Here is an 18,005-nt window from a genome sequence, read left to right as displayed (position 1 = left end):
TATTACAGCACCGCCATTGCAGGAGCAGTGCCAGTACAGGAAGAGTATGTGTTTTAAAAAAAAAAAAAAAAAAATCGAGAAGGGAGTCCTTTAATATGCAAGAACATTTAGTTACTGTACTGATTTGTAACATGCATTGAGATGCAAAAATAGAAATGATCAGCTCACCCTCTTGTGAATGGATGCCCGGAAAAGCAACAGTGCCACAGCAAAAATATATATAGGAAAAAAGGATAGTTCCAGCATCCGAATAAAAGCCAAAAAGTTTATTTTTAAACATCCAATAAAATCTGGAAAATGGTCACAATCCACCAATGGTCTCTAGCGTTGCAAACGCGTTTCAGACATTGCACCTTTATTCATTGCATAATGCGAGGTCTGAAACGCGTTTGGTGGATTGTGACAATTTTCCAGATTTTATTGGATGTTTAAATAAACTTTTTGGCTTTTATTCGGATGCTAGAGCTATCCTTTTTTCCTATATGCAATGAGATATTTACATGAGCCAAATCAGAGTGAAGAGGGCAAACGTTGCAGTTTCTTAACATTTTAGAAATAACTTCTGAAAAATTAACAAAACTTTTGTACATGTGCTACCCCTAATTATGCAATTTTTTTTAAATACTGATCTTGAATGAAATAAAACAGCACAGCTACTGCCTGTTTTGTCCATTGTCGGCCTGGAGTTCTTTGGATCCCTGGTCTCTACCTACACAATATGCACATCCATTGTAAATTGTACCGTAGATTATTGTTATTGCGTTCTAATGACATAAGCAAAATCAAATCGTTTTTTTGTAAGTTAACAAAAAATAGACCCTAGCGACCAAATTTATTGCAGTTAGCTCTACCTTGTAGACCTACAGGGCTCATCAGTGTTTGTTGCTCCACTAGGCAAGTTCAACTCTTAACATTTTTGGTATTTTTTTGCTAACAGCCAAACACATTAGGAACTTGGCAATAAGATTTAATATGCTCACTAACACACGTTTATGCCATACATAATACATGAATAATTTTTCGCAGCCAGTAAACCTAAACGTTTTATTAAGTGATGTCCTCACTGAAGTCATTTCCTTTCATGATCACTATCAAATTCAGCTGGAACTAAAAAACAAAAGAATTATTTTAACATCTTTTTTGCATAAAACAAATTTAGGTTTAGTGGCCCTTTAAGGAAATCCCCAAACATATACCTAAGTGTAATACACGGGAAATTCCTGGATTTGAACTTTTTCTAGGAAAAGAGTGACGTATGAGGTCCCCTCTTCTACCAGCCCTCGAAGGCAGAATATTATCACTGCACACAATTAAACTCATTCATTTATTATTTTAATTGCCCAAAAAGTTGTACTATTTGAAATAATTAAAAAAAATAAAAAAAAAACGGATACATATGCCAAGGAACTCAGAATATTACTCAGATTAATCATGCAGGACAAGCTTTTTAGCACGGTGTCATTTTAGGTCAAATATTCTATTCCCTCAATATCTTCATAGTGATACAGAGCTCTACATTCACCACATACTGATATGGACAGATGATAAAATTCTGGCTGCCTTTAGCCAGCATCTGAGATAACAATAGTAATAATAAAATAAAATAAATCCATTGGGTGGAACATACTGTTGGAATTCCATAAAAATACTCCATCATAACATGAATAACTGTCTGAAGAAACTATGAAAAAGGGGTCTCCACTCTATCCCTTCAATCCAGTCTCTGCATGGTTCTTGCTGTAATGGGGACAGCACACACATGCTGCAGGCGATCGGTAACAATCCCATCGCAAACGTTATCACAGGCAGAAATAAGGGGCTGAAGTCTTTTAGGAAAAACATACAAAGACCCAATATTATGTGAAAAGATATCAAGGAAGCATTTTTTTTTTTTTTTTTTTTTTTTTTTAGAATTCAAAGGGGTGTCCACATAGTGACCGCCAGATCTGGACACTTCTGTTCCCCTATTTGAATGGGATGGCCGTGCACACGCTCGCCCGCATCTCCATTTCTTTTCTATGGGACGGATGTAGATACAGGGCTCAGATACTTTCAGCAGTTGCATAGAGAATGAAATGAGCATCAGTTGAGCATGCACACTGCCATTACAACCAAATAGGGGGTAAGAGTACCCCACTTGGCCGGAGAGGTGATAACTTCTCAGTCCCAGAATGCCCTTGGATCTCCCCTGTGGTGGTGCTTTAGGGTGTCCTTACAGATTACAGCTAACATTGGAGGTCTCAGCAGGGATATAACTGGTGCGACAGCGGTACTGACTGTCTTCACATAATGAATTTGTAGGCGTTCCGAATATAGTCTCTATAAAAAGCATTCATGTATATTTCTGTGGGCAATACAAAACATCAATAGTAAGCAGTCTTTAAATTTACTGTATCGACAAATAATTTAAAGCCCCTGAACATTGAAAATGTGATCGCCACCAGTATATCAGCTCCATGAAGCAGTCAGGTACATTCATAGCAGCAGATAACTTTCGATATTCCGCACCATCATCCTCTATTAGCCCTCACTGCTACTGAGGCTGAATGACAGTCACCCGGAAAACCCTCTACACAAGATTCGGCAGAATAAATCTTTCTTCCAGCAGTGTAACTAGTTCCTTCCAATTAGTGTTGAACAGTTTTTCCTTCACTAAAAAGGTTAGGAAAAAAAAAAGCTCTGCACTTTTTCAATGTGATCATCTCTCACTGGGGAATTCCTCTCTGAAAGCTGAAGTTATTTAGTTTTGAAGGCAAATGATGTAAGAATAGTTTTTTATGGCTTTTCTTAAAACTGCCATTTTTCTGAAATCATAGGGAAAAAAAAAAAAAGAAGAGGTCCAACATAAGTAGAGTTACCTCAACTTCCTCCATGAGTGTTTTGTCAGAACCCGGCGTTATTTTTAGCTTTTTGCCGAGGAAAGTTTTTAGAATGAAGGAGAAAAAAAAAGCGGAATATGATGAGCTGGTCGTAAAGTCATTGCTCAGCGTGTACAGTTAATTACAGCAGTTTTAGAATTTATCACTAAAATATGTCAAAAATTTCTGCAAGGCCACGAGAGAGTTAAAGGGTCGCAAAATAATTCAGGACGTCAAAGAAAAACAAAGTCAACGTTGTATAGACCCCAATGATAAGTGCTGTCTGCAATAAGTATACAATTACTTTAATGGGATTGTGCCATCAGAAAATGACCTGATGACCTGTTTAAACCACATTTTTATATTAATTGAATTATTTTTTAAATTATATAGAAAGCAAAAAAAAAAAAAAAAAAAGTTAAATCTTGCAATTTTGATACTAGGCTAATACTTTTCTTTTCTGCAGCCACATGGCAATAGTCAGGAATAGACTGGCTCCGACTCATTGATTTGTATAGGAGAGTTTACCAGGCATGCTCTGATCTGGGCAAAGGTCACTATGAATGGAGGGGAAGGAGGTGAGCTGTGACCAGCTCGATAATGAATGATGACTCCTGTGTTATCTATTTTACAACAAAAGGTGTCATCTTTTATTGTAATTTATTTATTTGTTTTACTCAATTAGGATTGCTGCTACCAATAGGTGGCACTATAGAGTTCAAGTCCTCCTTCTCTCTGAAGAGGCAATTTGCATAGAATATAGCGCCATTAATTTGACAGCGCTTCACAACCAATATGGGCACTGTCCCCTTTGGGGCTCACAATCTACATTCCCTATCAGTATGTCTTTGGAGTGTGGGAGGAAACCGGAGAACTCTGAGAAAACCCACGCAAACATGGGGAGAACATACAAACTCCTTGCAGATGTTGTCCTTGGTGGGATTTGAACCCAGGACTTCTGATAAGATTACATGTGGCAGTAAAGCTTTTTAAAGAATCTTAAAAAAATACTGGAATTTTAATTGTGGATGTTGTGGAAATCTGTTTTACATTGAATCATTCTTGATGTTCATCAAGTAGGACTTGCACCCACAGATACGAGACACCTGAACCTTACAAGATGCCTGGGGAGCTTATATTCAGAATTTTATGTATTCCACCTTTGCTAGTGTCTTAGTGTCCTTGCAAAGACAAAGATTTAGCAAGGAAACTTGGTAAAGCTGCCTCAGAGACCCATCCAAAATGCCACCAGTTTGACATGCGAACTCAACTCAATTTGGATTTAGAAGACGTTTTTTTCCTGACTTTATTTTAATAAAAACAATTCAAATTTACCCATTTTCTCAAAGAAAATAGGGACATTTCAAAATATCACAGTCTTAGTCACAGCAAAGTTTGTGGGAATCGATAGCAATTTTCTACACTTTTGAAAGAAAAATACACAAAAAGCAACTAAGAAATGCCACTTAGGAGCTAGGAACAATAATTGTTACAAAAAGTCTAATCTGACACCCATCCCACCCAAAATATGCCGAGAGGGAATATAACAGAGAGGAGCTGTGTTTGTGGGGGGATATGACGAAGGGGAGATGTGTGTGGGGGGAATATGCTGTGTGTGGGGGGATATGAAAAAGAGGAGCTGTGTGTGGGGGGATATGACGAAGAGGAGCTGTGTGTGGGGGGGATATGAAAAAGAGGAGCTGTGTGTGGGGGGATATGACGAAGAGGAGATGTGTGTGGGGGGGATATGAAAAAGAGGAGCTGTGTGTGTGTGGGGAAATAAACGGCGTGGAGCTGTGTGTGGGGGGGGAAATAAAAGGCGTGGAGCTGTGTGTGTGGGGGGAAATAAAAGGCGTGGAGCTGTGTGTGTGTGTGTGTGGGGGAATAAACGGAGTGGAGCTTTGTGTGGGGGGGAACATGTGCAGGAAGCACACTGAGGGGCAATTATTTGTTCAGGGGAGCAGAATGGGAGACATTTATATTTATGGGGCAGTATAATCATACTTTTATTTTTAAGGGCACCATGTTAGGAAATGCTGCTGAAGACTGAGAAGAGGGAAGGCTGCAGAGACGAGCACTAGACATGAATTCTCTTCATGGCGTCTGTAATACATGGAAACAAAAAGGATGGGAATGATCAGAGAAGATGTCACCTATAAGGTACCTGGATGTAAAAGTTTTTTTGTATTCCTTCCTGCACCTCATCAATGTAGTGGTTCCAGTATGGTCCACAGTTTGATGATGGCTGGTAAAAACAACTCCCAGTATCTCTTTACCATTGTTAAGGACTTACTGGGAGTTGCAGTATAGGTGATAAAAGTGTATATGGGGCTGACCTGCAACTGCAGTTGATCTCTGTACTAAGCTTGGCGATGTATTCCTGTACTGACAGTGGTTCTGGCGCTGCATTCATGTTCTGATCATGTAGTAATCCATAACTTGCTTCATGTTAAAGATGAAAAATCCTCAAAACTTAGTTTTGAAATTATGAGGAGGATATGGCTGAGTTTCTGCTCCAAAAACTCAGTAAGTTTGGGTGTGTTCACATTGATTTTTTTGGAGCAGAAATTCCAAATCTTTCTCAAATACTCAACACTTGGTGCTGATGATGTATTAATGTATTGACGGTGGTTCTGCTAATAAATTCATGTAAATATCCCTTTAATTTTTTTTTGCAGCCCTTCGGATTGGTTCAATATGACAATGTGGCCCTTGGACCAAAAAATGTTGTGCACCCCTGCAACAAGAGAATTGAGGGCCACAAGACATCATCAAGCATGTGATGTTACAATGGAAGACACAGCATTCTATACAAGTTGCCCAAAGTCATGAACTGATCCTCAGAGGTTTGTATGGGCGTACAATGTCATATGGAGAAGGCATATAGAGCTACATCAGGCGACTACAGCTTCACAACACAGATGCTCAAAAGCCAGAAAATAGTCCTCGTAGAAGTTATTAGTCACTACTATTAAGCATGGTTTCATACTAGGCCATAGGGGTTGGCATGTCATATGTGGAAGTCACACTGTGGTACACTGGGTGACTACAAATTCATACATGTTCTGCCAAGCACAAAACGGCTTTTTTTTTTTTTTTTTTTTTTTTTTTACAGACATTGGTCTTTGTGACCATGATCTTTTTTTCCAGAAACTCCCATTCTGAATTGCACATTTTATGTACGGTAAATAAAATTTCACATGTGATGTCCAGACGACACTTCATTGGCAAGCAATAAAATAATATATAAACTGTGACCACGTGGCAAACTTTCTACATGTGGTTCATTAACTATGGTAAAGAACAATATCACCCTAAATCAATAGGGCAAAAAAAAAAATTAATCAGTCTGATCAAACATAAATGGTGGGCATGTGTAGTTGGCTTCAGAGCAAATCAAAAAGGCAAAGATGAGATGAAGAGAGACCAAAGCATATTGTAATTATGTGGCCAGCAAAAACAGTGCAACATAAAAGGGTCAGAATAGTTTACTAACCAAATACAGTTTACTAATGTCCTCCACGTTGCATTGCGTGCGTGTCAGTATGGTACAGGGAGACCTTTGTAAGGAGAGGAGGGTACTGGATGATTCAATGATTTACTTATAATATTAAAGGATTTAATTATGGGGTACCCAGCCAAATGCAGCGCTTTGGGCACATCCATCCAGAGAGCTCTGAGTGATAGCACATCTTGGGCCACGTTCACACGTTCAGTATTTGGTCAGTATTTCACATCACTATTCGAAAGCCAAAACCAGGAGAGGGTGATAAATGCAGAAGTGGTGACGTGTTTCTATTATACTTTTTCTGATATTGTTCCTCTCCTGGTTTTGGCTTACAAATACTGATATCAAATACTCACCAAAATATTAGCGTGTGAATGTGTCCATAAGGAGGACAAATAACACAAAGTGAACCTGGAACAATCTACCGAGATTGTGAATGGACGACCTTGGATACGGGAAGTTTGCAAGAAAAGAAAAACTGGGTTGCTGAAAGATGGTTATGCCTTAAAAGAGCTTTTAAGTTTCAGTGTAAGATACTCTAATAGAAATTGTAAAGACATATATAAGGCAATGCGATCTATTGTGATCAGCTTAAAAAAAAAACAAAAACATTCGTTATTGCAGTCATGGCTCTGGCAAACATTTGGGATCATGTTAAAAACAGTAGTAGCCGAAGAAGTTAGTAGTGCACCCAAGGTGTTGTGCATGTATGGCTCAATCAGCACTATAACGGGGCTCCGGCCAGTATGTACAGTGCCTACAAGTAGTATTCAACTCCCTGCAGATTTAGCTGGTTTGATAAGATGCAAATAAGTTAGAGCCTTCAAACTGCAAACGAGAGTAGGTTTTATGAACAGAAGCATAAATCTTACAAACCAAAAAGTTATGTTGCTCAGTTGAATTTTATTAAATTTTAAACATAAAAGTGTGGGACAATTATTATACAACCCCTATGTTTAATATTTTGTGGAATAACCCTTGTTTGCAATTACAGCTAATAATCGTCTTTTATAAGACCTGATCAGGCCGGCACAGGTCTGTGGAGTTATCTTGGCCCACTCCTCCATGCAGATCTTCTCCAAGTTATCTAGGTTCTTTGGGTGTCTCATGTGGACTTTATTCTTGAGCTCCTTCCACAAGTTTTCAATTGGGTTAAGGTCAGGAGACTGACTAGGCCACTCCAACACCTTGACTTTTTCCCTCTTGAACCAGGTATTGGTTTTCTTGGCTGTGTGCTTTGGGTCGTTGTCTTGTTGGAAGATGAAATTACGACCCATCTTAAGATCCTTGATGGAGGAGCGGAGGTTCTTGGCCAAAATCTCCAGGTAGGCCGTGCTATCCATCTTCCCATGGATGCGGACCAGATGGCCAGGCCGCTTGGCTGAGAAACAGCCCCACAGCATGATGCTGCCACCACCATGCTTGACTGTAGGGATGGTATTCTTGGGGTCGTATGCAGTGCCATCCAGTCTCCAAACGTCACGTGTGTGGTTGGCACCAAAGATCTCGATCTTGGTCTCATCAGACCATAGAACCTTGAACCAGTCTGTCTCAGAGTCCTCCAAGTGATCATGAGCAAACTGGCTCGTCTGGAACGGAGACCATTGCGGTGGAGTACGTTACTTATGGTATTGACTGAAACCAATGTCCCCACTGCCATGAGATCTTCCCGGAGCTCCTTCCTTGTTGTCCTTGGGTTAGCCTTGACTCTTCGGACAAGTCTGGCCTCGGCACGGGAGGACACTTACAAAGGCTGTCCAGGCCGTGGAAGGCTAACAGTAGTTCCATAAGCCTTCCACTTACGGATGATGCTCCCAACAGTGGAGACAGGTAGGCCCAACTCCTTGGAAAGGGTTTTGTACCCCTTGCCAGCCTTGTGACCCTCCACGATCTTGTCTCTGATGGCCTTGGAATGCTCCTTTGTCTTTCCCATGTTGACCATGTCTGAGTGCTGTTCACAAGTTTGGTGAGGGTCTTAAATAGTCAGAAAAGGCTGGCAAAAGAGTTCTTTAATCCACACATGTGAAGCTCATTATTCTTGGTGCCTGAACTACTTCTTAATACTTTAGGGGGACCAAACAGAATTCTTGTGGTTTGAGGGGTTGAATAATAAATGACACTCTGAATTAACTTTTAACGTTTTAAAAAAACAAACAAAAAAAAAACAAAACCAAAATTTGCTGCAGTGCATTTCCCACTTCCAGGCTGATCTACAGTACAAATGTCACAATGCCAAGTTAATTCCGCATGTGTCAACCAGCTAAATCTGCAGGGGGTTGAATACTACTTGTAGGCACTGTATATCTGTGGGACCCTACATAAACGGCCAGTCTAATGCATCCAATGATGGTAGAGATGCTGCAATCTCCAGATTCATTATATACTATATCTGTGCAGGATACAAAGACCACATATAGCCGGTTGATCATAGCAATAAACTAATGAAAATGTATTCCAAAACTGATAAGACAGATAATTTTGGTATCAAGTATGACGTCAACTGGGCCTAAATGCCAAACTTTGAAAATAACTAGTCAATGATGTGAAATCAAGATATTAGGAAACAAACTACGGAGCAGTCCAGGTGAAAATAGTTTTGCTATTTGGTGATTATCCTAAGAAATGACAAGGATAAATGAATACAATTAGCTCTTGGGTGAATGCTGTAATGCTTGTATTAGGAGGCTGTGCTTCCAAGAAGTTGATCTGGCTTCTTTTCGTGCAGCTGCTGATGTAATTATACAAGTTCCTTCGTAAAACTTTGAAACACTCTAGACACAGCAGTCGTTTTCACCATCGCGGATAGAAGGTGGTTATCATAATAGAGACGGTACGGCTATACTAGACTTAACCAATGGTCTGACTGTGTAGGTTACAAATATTTTTTCTAAGGGTCTGTTCACATCACAAGTAGACTACACTCTTATCTAAATAAGTCCAGTGGGAAAAAACATATCCTGACCTTTTCTTTCATACTTTGGCACCTTCATCTTCTCTTCATCATAGACCATAGTTTTTCCTTCTGTATCCGTCTTTTCAAAATCACTGCTATGACAACCCCTTCTAAATCTGAAGGCGGGGGCAGTGACGCCAGCGCTGACTGAATGCAGGACTCATGTCGCGCAACAACGTCAAGTGAGCCCCGGGAAAGCGAGTGCAGACAAAGCTAGAACAGAGTCGGCAACTGAAAATATGTCTTATATTCTAGGTTCTTCAAAGTAGCCACCTTTTGCTTTGATGACTGCTTTGCATACTCTTGACATATTTTCAGTTGTTTCACACTTTTTTGTTAAGTATATAATTCCACATGTGTTAATTCATAGTTTTGATGCCTTCAGTGTGAATGTACAATTTTCATAGTCATGAAAATACAGAAAAATCTTTAAATGAGGTGTGTCCAAACTTTTGGTCTGTACTGTATATCTTCTCTTTATGTATAAAAACATAGGGATTTATCATTCGAATTGTTCCTAAATTGTTGAGCAAGTTGCGTTTTTTTTATAAAGAAAGAAAAACAAAAGAACACACACACAAAACAAGAAAAATGCCAAACAATGTTTTGCACACCTCGAAGCATATTTTTTGACTGGACAAAAAAAAGTTGTAAGTTTTTGCTCAGGCAAAAAAAAAAAAAAAAAAGGCAATTGGAAGCCTGTTTATGACACCTCCAATACAGGATCAATTATTTGAACAGGAATGTTACATTTTACTGGAAATAAGTACTAAACAATTTAACAGAGTCAATTGATTTAACAGCTTTTTTTTCTCCAATAAAAGTCAATATGTAGCACAGCCAACAGGTCGGGCATGCGGTCATTATTTATGTTCAGAAAAAGAAGATTAAGGCTATGTGCGCACAATCAGGATTTGCTTGTAGGAATTTCTGCAGCATTTCTGCAAGGCTCCGCACCTCTTGGCAGCGGAAAATCCGCAGTGTTTTTTATGCGTTTTTGCCTGCGGATTTGCCATGTGGTTTTTTCAAATGTATTGTATAGGAAAAAAGCAGGCAAAAACGCACAAAGAATGGACAAGCTGCTTCCTTAAACGCACATGAAATTCTGTAAGGAAAAATCCTGATCATGTGCACAGATCTTGCACAATATCATGGAAAATGCTGGGATAAGGTTTGCAATGAGTTTTTGGGGCCAATTCTGTGCGGATTTACCACATAAAAAACGCACCGTGTGCACATGGCCTAAAAGTGAATGAAGCAGAGAGAAAGGCAAGATCACTTAATTTTCTAGTAAAACAGAGAGACTATAGAAAAACTGCTAAGGTCAAAATAGCCAGGAAAAAATCATACAGTATTATATTGCATCGGATTAGATAAAAACGTATCTATCAAGTGCAACGACGAGCAAGAAAGATAGGAGGCTCTAAAATAAGAGAATAATAGATAAGAAATGTTAGAGATCACAGAACTAGGCACTGGATTGGTGGGTAATGACTGTGCCTGTTATATACCCTGCTGACAGACTGACAAGGAAGCCATTAGAAAATATGTTATGGCTAATTCAGATGACTAACGTGGCCGCATTTTAGCTTTTTTACTATGATGGCAATTCGCGGCCGAGCCATGGGTCTCAAACAGAACCTATAGCACTGTATAAGCCTACGATGCAGCAAGTGCAGGTCATTAGACCCGCCATCGGGCTGGAGATGAAATGCAAATGCTAAAATGAGTCCATATTATGGCCATGTAGATTAACGCTTTGGTACCAGAAGTGATTTTATAATGGAGATGACATAAATGCAAATAATAGGATTTGTGGTTTCCTTTCAGCTTTCACTGTTAGCTGCACTGCCTTTAACATTACTAATTTAGAAATGTCCTCTCCAACTATAAGCAGGTATTAGTGGATTTGTTTAACCCTTGAAGGACTCGACTTTCTCTCATTTACCTCCTCTTTTTACAGAAGCCATAACTTTATTTTTTCGCAGTCATATGAGGGCTTGTTTTCCTGCGTGACGCCTTTTGAATGGCACAATTTATTTTACCATAGAGTGTACTGAAAAATGGGGGAGGAAAGTGATGTGCAATGGTGAAAAAAAACACACAAAAAAAAAACACCCACTTTTCAAGCATTTTTTGGGGGGGGTATTCATTTTACACTGTTTATTCTGCAGTAAAAATGACGTGGCAACATAATTTTCCAGAACAATATGTGTGGTTCGACCTGTGCTTGGTTTTTTGCACGTAGAGATAACAGTTTTATTGATACAACTGTGGTGTACACAGGAGGTTTTGATTGCTTGTTATTGCATTTTAGCGGTGGTGGTGGTGGTGGTGGTGGTGGTGGTGGTGTGTGTGTGTGTGTGGGGGGGGGGGTTGCAATGACCAAAAGCCACCAACTCTGGTGCTTAGATTTTCTTCTTGTTTCAGCGTCCACCACATGGGATAAATATTTTTATATTTTATTAGACCAGACAATTAGGCACACATCATTTTTTACATTTCGCTATAATGTGCGATCTCTGTGTCACCTATGTGATACAATAGCATAGCAGTGCACTGTGAAGTAAAGGATCTCCTCTGGGCTTGATAGGAGATCTCAAAAATAAGCGGTCACCAGAAGGCCACTGATCTGCACCCTGCGGTCACATAGCAGGGAGTGCCAATGGGCATCAGAAGTGATGGCCACCATCTTTAAAGACATTTAGATGCTATTGTACTTTAACAGTGGCATTCGTAGTCTGGTGCCTTCTATGTAACACAACGGTACCCGTGCTGCATGTAGCAGGCTCAGCTGTCGAGTCTGTCCATACAGTGACAGTACATATATGGCAGCCACTGCCAAGGAGATAAAGGGGTATTAGGCTTTAATAATCTTAGGACTCAGTTGAATTGTGTTGTGTAAGTAGCCATAAACCCTGAATTCAGTGATTGGCTGCAGTGGTCCCATACTGTAGACATGTCATAACCGCTTCAGCCATTGCAACAAAGTCTGACTGTGAGCAGCAGAGCGGTGGCGCTAAAACAGCAGTCAGCAAATCTAGCCGATTTTGTTATTGTAACCCAGATCAAGCCTTTGGGACATTTTGCAATGAAAGCAAACAACCCCTTTAAACGCAAGAATACGGTCTATCCTATCGCCTGATATGGCACCATGTCATTATTTAAAATGCCAATTAGGCAGCTAAATTGGTCATGAAAACATAACAAATAGCCCTTAATGTTGGTGATGTCATAGACCCTGAGCACCCGTATCTCCCACAGATGTTTTATCATCCTCTAGGACACTGCCCTTTGCTTGTCCAGATCTACAGCCCACCACCGGGACACCATCGTACTGAGCAAGCAGCGCATTATACTTCACTTTGTAATGAGATCTACTGAAAACAATAAAACTATTGCTCACCCTTCAAAGAAGAAAGATCGCTTCCCAAGAATAAATAACAGCAAATACTGAGACGTAAAGAGGAGAGGAAAAAGAGATGACAATGATAAAGGAAATAAAAGTCCCTTCTGCCACAGATTACCAGACAGAGAATTGGGGAGGAGGAGAACTGAGGGATGTGAAACATCAACCCCAGAAAAGCGAGCCAGAGTGCGGACAGTATGACAAGCGCCAACACCTAAAAGGTAATTCTGAAAGTAGTGTGAACTTTACTTGGGTGGAATAGGTTGATGAGCTGATGTATACTGAGGAATCTCAGCAGGCATGGAGGTTTATGGAGAAGAATTGGGCATGATGGGCAGCACAGTGGCTCAGTGGTTAGCACTGCAGCCTTGCAGTGCTGGGGTCGTGGGTTCAAATCCCACCAAGAACAACATGTGCAAGGAGTTTGTATGTTCTCCCTGTGTTTGCGTGGGTTTCCTCCAGGTTCTCTGGTTTCCTCCCACACTCCAAAGACATACTGATAGGGAATGTAGATTGTGAGCCCCGATGGGGACAGCGACGATGATGTCTGTAAAGCGCTGCGGAATATGTTAGCGCTATATAAAAATAAAGAATATTATTATGATCAAAGTAAACTCCAATTCTTTTTACCCCATGGATAAGATGCAGTCAGGGGATCTCAAAAAAGTGAAAAAAAAAAAAAAAGCTGAATGTGACATTTATTTCCTCCTCTGTGTATATTTACAATGTTGCCCTAAAAAAGAGAAATTTGCATTGAGAGCCCAAGACAAGCGGAGTTTTTGCATCCTAACAAAATACATAAAAACATACAAGTTACAAGTGCAAATGCATAAAATATGTAGCTCGTGTCATTCTTTATGACACATGGACATTAATTCACAGCATGTGAAGGTCTAACAAGTTGAAACTCCCAAACAGCACACGCCTGGGGTAGGCCAATAACCAATAATAGCATAGATCTGTGATCAGTGGATGATTGTTTTTGTTCTTACATGGATGGAAATGTCCAATACTTGTAAATTGACAATCTATTCTTTGGATAAGTCATCAATTTAAAATTGATGAAAAGGGGGGGGGGGGGGGGGGGGTCTGAAACTTGCCACCCACACAGATCAGTTGTTATCACCTCCGTCGATGGCAAGATATAAGCAGTGTACAGTGCGGATCACCGCAGATCAGTACACGGTGTAGTGGCCACTGCTGGGTACTGAGGGCAAACTTCTGTTCAAATGAATATATAAACAGTGTGCTGGAGCTGTGGTGTTCCACTACATACACTGTTTTTACATCTGACCACCTAAGGAGGTGATAACAGCTGATCGATTGGGATGAAGCGTCCCCACTAATCCTATACTGATGACTAGAGATGGGCGAATCCAAACAGAAATGCTCGGTGTTCACACCGGCAGCCAGAGAGAGAGAGACACAAAGAGAGAGACACAGAGAGAGACACACACAGAGAGACACACACAGAGAGACAGACACAGAGAGACAGACACAGAGAGACAGACACAGAGAGAGACACCCAGAGAGAGACACCCAGAGAGAGACACCCAGAGAGAGACACCCAGAGAGAGACACCCAGAGAGAGACACCCAGAGAGAGACCGAAAGAGAGAGACCGAAAGAGAGAGACCGAAAGAGAGAGACCGAAAGAGAGAGACCGAAAGAGAGAGACCGAAAGAGAGAGACCGAAAGAGAGAGACCGAAAGAGAGAGACCGAAAGAGAGAGACAGAAAGAGAGAGACAGAAAGAGAGAGACAGAAAGAGAGAGACAGAAAGAGAGAGACAGATATTTTTTTTTTTTCTTACAAAAGCAAACTTTCTCAAAAGTTCGGGTCAGGTATCAGAACCCGAACTTCCAGCGGTCCGCCATCCCTACTGATGACCTATCCTAAGGGCTCATGCACATAGCTGTATTTTCGCTCCAAGTGCAAATATGATGTTAGTCCATGGGACCATGCATGTCAGTCTTTTTCCTCGAATCGCGTCGGTGCGAGTAAAAATAAAATGCTGCGTACATGAGAGTTTGATCGGACTGCACTCGGATGACATTTGACACAGATTTTCACTGACTAAAAGAATTTTTTCTTCCCACGTTCTCCTCAGTTGAGAGAATGGGATCACACTATGATTATACTCTGATCGGAGTGTGATTAGCATAATCGCCCAGATTCTCTCGGATGAGAATACACTGTCGTCTGCACCTGGCCAAAGGCTAGGTCATAAATGTAAGGCCAAGTTCACACGAAAGTATTTTTAGTCTTAGAGGTAGGTGTATGTGAAAAAACTGACATTGCACACAGCATTAGTACCAAGTTATGCAATTGGCTTTTCAGATGAGTTTTTGTTTTTTTCATGAACCAAATCTGCGAGTGGAAAAAATTGCAACATGCACCAATTTGTTCCATATGTCAGATGAGACTCGCCAATTCAAGTCTATTGGTGTGGAAAAAAAAATTAAATCTCATACGTATCTACCACATAGCATCTGATTTTTATGGATACATTGCAATTCTTTAAAATATGAAAGTGTATTTGGTCTTGTTTTTATTAATCAGCAGTTATTAAAATTAACATGACATACGGAAGAGAATTGGATGCAAACTGTGCCTTTTTTCTGAATGAAAATAGGACGATTTTTTTATACACTCATGTGAGCTTAGCCTAAAAATAATGGAAAACCCCTTTAAGCTGGCCATGCATGTAATTTTCTAATCGACTAAAGTAAGGCTGATCAATCACCTGCCAAAGCATTTGTGTGAATGATCCAGCATCCCCATGCCAAACTTACCTGGTGGATCAAATGCTTATTTATTAACTATAAAGTAATAAGCAGGAGGATGCGCTTGTAGTGGAAAAGGGTTGTCTGAATTTAGACAATCCTGCCATACACATTAATTTTAGCAAACCACAGCTGAAATTTTCCAACCTGACGGATAACATTTTTGGCAGACAATAGTCTAACACCTGCCAATGCGAACACGATCACTTGCATCAATCATTTTGGCTATATTATAGTTTGGATGTATGGGCAGCTTTACTTATATGGACAATAACTTTCCAAGGCTTTGCTACAATGAGATTTTTATTTATGACATACAACGGTAGGCCAGAAGGCTCCGATATATTACTGAAGAGACCACAAGAGATAGCAAATGACAATTCCTATATATTAACGCAATAGCAAACCTATGCCTTCCCCCCCAAAAAAAACAGATGTGAAAGCAATTCAAAAGGTGTAAAAATAAAGAAATAAATGCTGTCTGGGTTTGTGAATGCCAGTCTAATAATAAAAAAATGCACGTAGCTTGGGGGCGACATACCGGAACTCTCCGTCCAGCAGCACCGCACCAGTGACCTTACTATTAATAGTGCATCCCCCTATGGGCACTACAAAGATAATGAAGCTTTGGAAAGAATTCCTCCTAGACCCCCGGTACCCTGGAAATGTTTTGTTCTAAAGCAGCAGCTTTTCCTTCCACAACCAAACCCTTCCTCCATAATCCCCTCTCTGTGACATCACCCGCTGCCGTTACCAGGGAGAGGGCTGTGTCACAAATAGTGCACACGACGAGGTCAACGTGCGAATGTCTAGGGGTAGGGAAGAAGTCTGCGGGGCAGCACTCCTTTTGGAAATGTTCCCACTAATTACCCTACCCCAAGGTGTTGTAGGATGCACGTACAGCGCCGTCGTTCCAGAACAATGTCCGTTATGTCATAGATTGCTTCATTCTGTGACTTCTACAGATGTAGAAGATCATTGGCTCAGAAAGGGTTAATCCCAGCTACAGCAATTATTAACCCTTAATCCCCAGCAGACTTTTCAAACTCTTAAAAAAAAAAAGTGAAAAGTGCAGCTGCAGGACTGTGGAATATCAAAAAACATGATCATTGAGCAAGCGAGTTCACATGTGCAGTCTATCCATCTCTGGGAATATTTTTTTTCTGCAGCAGTGGAAAGATGTAACAGAAGTTGACCCTGCCTAAATACAATTTCTATCCTCTCCCAATAATCTGAACAAATGGTTTTCATTACATCCACAAGGCTCAAAGTCTCTGGTCTCCTTATTAAATGCTGTCGCTGGACCACCATAGTGAGAGACGAAAGGTAACGGAGACGTGTTGTGGGTACCCACACATTCACCCAGGTGTCCTGAAATTACCTGACCCCTGCCCCATTACCATTCCCCACCCTCCCGCCCCAAAGTACCTGCGCCTTCCCCCCTGATGCTTACACGGGACATTAGGATGAGGCTCAGGAAAGGGAAATCTAGAATAAAAACAAACAGAAGCGGGAGACCTCCATACAGAGGCTCAGCCTGCAAGATGTATGGCATGGCAGGATGGAGCCCCAGGCTGCCTGGTGAAGCGCTGGCCCCGCAGCCCTGCCTGTGTTTCCCATTATGTAACCCTGGTCATGGGCAGGCAGCCAGACTCCAAATGAAAAAGAAACTCTGGCTTGGCATGGCTTCTATTTTCCTATCCTCACTCAGGGTCAGCACGGTGTCACACAGCTGTAGAGAAAGCTCCAGGGATCGGAGCTGGGAATTGCTCCAAAGCCAGAGACCGGGGTTCAAGTGCCAGCTGAGAGCAATAAACCAAGCGCCGCAGCTGCAGAGAGCTTGATGGTTCTCAAAAGTCCCCCGACTATTCCGGTTTCTGAGAGCAACGGATGAAGGAATCAGAGAACACAGCGTCACGGCATAAGGCGGGCGGGATGCTGGCAGCCCTCCTGCACTCTTCGCTGGATGTCAGAATTCATCTCTTCCCCTTGTGCTGCTCCTTCCAGCTATACTGTTACAGATTCCTCAAGAACAATAGATTATTTTTTTCTGCAAAGACTGTGCCCACCCAGCCACTAGAACGCAACGCAAATCAGAGAGATGTAGATGAAGCATTAAAGCAGAACCAAAACAAAGGTTGTCGTCCTCTAGAACAGACTAATACACATATATAAGTATAGTTGTGCTCAAAAGTTTACATACCCCAGCAGAATTTTTCCTTTCTTGGGCTTGTTTCAGAGAATATGAATGATGACAAAAAAACTTTTTCTCCACTCATGGTTATAGGTTGGGTGAAGTCATTTATTGTCAAACTACTGTGTTTTCTCTTTTTAAATCTTAATGACAACCAAAAAAATCCAAATGACCCTGATCAAAAGTTCACATACCCCAGTTCTTAATACTGTGTATTGCCCCCTCTAACATCAATGACACCTTGAAGTCTTTTGTGGTAGTTGTGAATGAGGTTCTTTATTTTCTCAGATGGTAAAGCT

The 18,005-nt window shown here is 40.8% G+C and overlaps 1 protein-coding gene and 1 long non-coding RNA gene across 2 annotated transcripts in view; one reads left to right on the top strand and one right to left on the bottom strand.

Annotated features, from left to right (window-relative positions):
• The window catches only part of SMG6 (SMG6 nonsense mediated mRNA decay factor), a 289,497-nt gene that overhangs the window by 168,731 nt on the left and 102,761 nt on the right, over positions 1-18,005 (bottom strand). The window lies entirely within an intron of this gene.
• The window catches only part of LOC141231153 (uncharacterized), a 128,897-nt gene that overhangs the window by 76,990 nt on the left and 33,902 nt on the right, over positions 1-18,005 (top strand). Inside the window, exons 3-5 of the long non-coding RNA XR_012297567.1 lie at positions 4,876-5,018; positions 5,537-5,704; positions 12,603-12,949. This is a non-coding gene — a long non-coding RNA (uncharacterized lncRNA). The remainder of the gene's footprint in view (positions 1-4,875; positions 5,019-5,536; positions 5,705-12,602; positions 12,950-18,005) is intronic.

Source organism: Phyllobates terribilis, unplaced genomic scaffold (assembly GCF_046119375.1).
Source record: "Phyllobates terribilis strain yellow unplaced genomic scaffold, ASM4611937v1 Scaffold_2__4_contigs__length_985480577, whole genome shotgun sequence".
Lineage (NCBI taxonomy): Eukaryota > Metazoa > Chordata > Amphibia > Anura > Dendrobatidae > Phyllobates > Phyllobates terribilis.
This window is presented reverse-complemented; position numbering and strand designations above follow the sequence as displayed.